This window comes from Mandrillus leucophaeus, unplaced genomic scaffold, assembly GCF_000951045.1.
Source record: "Mandrillus leucophaeus isolate KB7577 unplaced genomic scaffold, Mleu.le_1.0 Scaffold11, whole genome shotgun sequence".
NCBI classification, from domain to species: domain Eukaryota; kingdom Metazoa; phylum Chordata; class Mammalia; order Primates; family Cercopithecidae; genus Mandrillus; species Mandrillus leucophaeus.
Window position 1 is genome coordinate 1968146 of NW_012099209.1, and position 970 is coordinate 1969115.

Below are 970 nucleotides of genomic sequence, written 5' to 3' on the forward strand. Positions count from 1 at the left end.
AAACAAAAATTAGCCGGGCGCAGTGGCACATGCCTGTATTCCCAGCTACTTGGGAGGCCGAGGCAGGAGCAGGAGAATCGCTTGAACCCGGGAGGTGGAGGTTGCAGTGAGCTGAGATCGTGCCACTGCACTCCAGCCTGGGTGACAGAGCAAGACTCCGTCTCAAAAAAAAAAGAAGGAAGGAAGGAAGGGAGGGAGGAAGAGAGGAAGGGAGGGAGAGAGGGAGGGAGGGAGGGAAGGAAGGAAGGAAGGAAGGAGGGAAGGAAGGGAAGGAAGGGAGAAAGAAAGAAGCCTGGAGAAGGACGTGTCCATTTTGCCTGGTGGCGGGGGTGGGGGATCTGGGAGAATCTCTCTGAGGAAGGGATATTTAGGGTAAGGCCTGAAGGGAGGGAGGAAGCTGGCCATGGAAAAACCTGGTAAATTCTTGGGGGAACTCCCTGAGGCAAGACTGCCCCTGGCAATTTGTAAGACCGGGCTGGTGCGACCTGAGCTGAGAGCTAACGGAAGGATGAGAGGGAGGACAAGGGAGATGGGGTTGGAGGTGGGAGGAGTCTTATGGGACAATGAGAACCCAGGGGAGGTGTTAGAGCAGGGGAGGTGCATCGCGCACTGGGATTTAGGTCCCTGCGGGGTCACTGAGGGGATGCCTTTTAGGGAATGGACTCTGTGGTCAACTACTCCTACCCAAACTGCCCCAAAAGCATTTGCTTTTCCCTCTCCACAGTCAGATCCAGTGTAACCATCCTTAGACACCTAATACCGCCATTTTTACTGATGAGGACACTGAGAAATAGTAAATGCACAAAATCTAAAGTATAGTGCCTAAGACAAATTAGCGCCCCAAACCTAATTTCTAAATAAAATTAATAAATAATATTGCAAAAGTGGGGAGCGGGTCAGCAATCCAGGGGGAGGCACTGGCAGGAGCTGTTAGGCAGGAATCTAGACCCAACATGGCGGCGTTACCCGG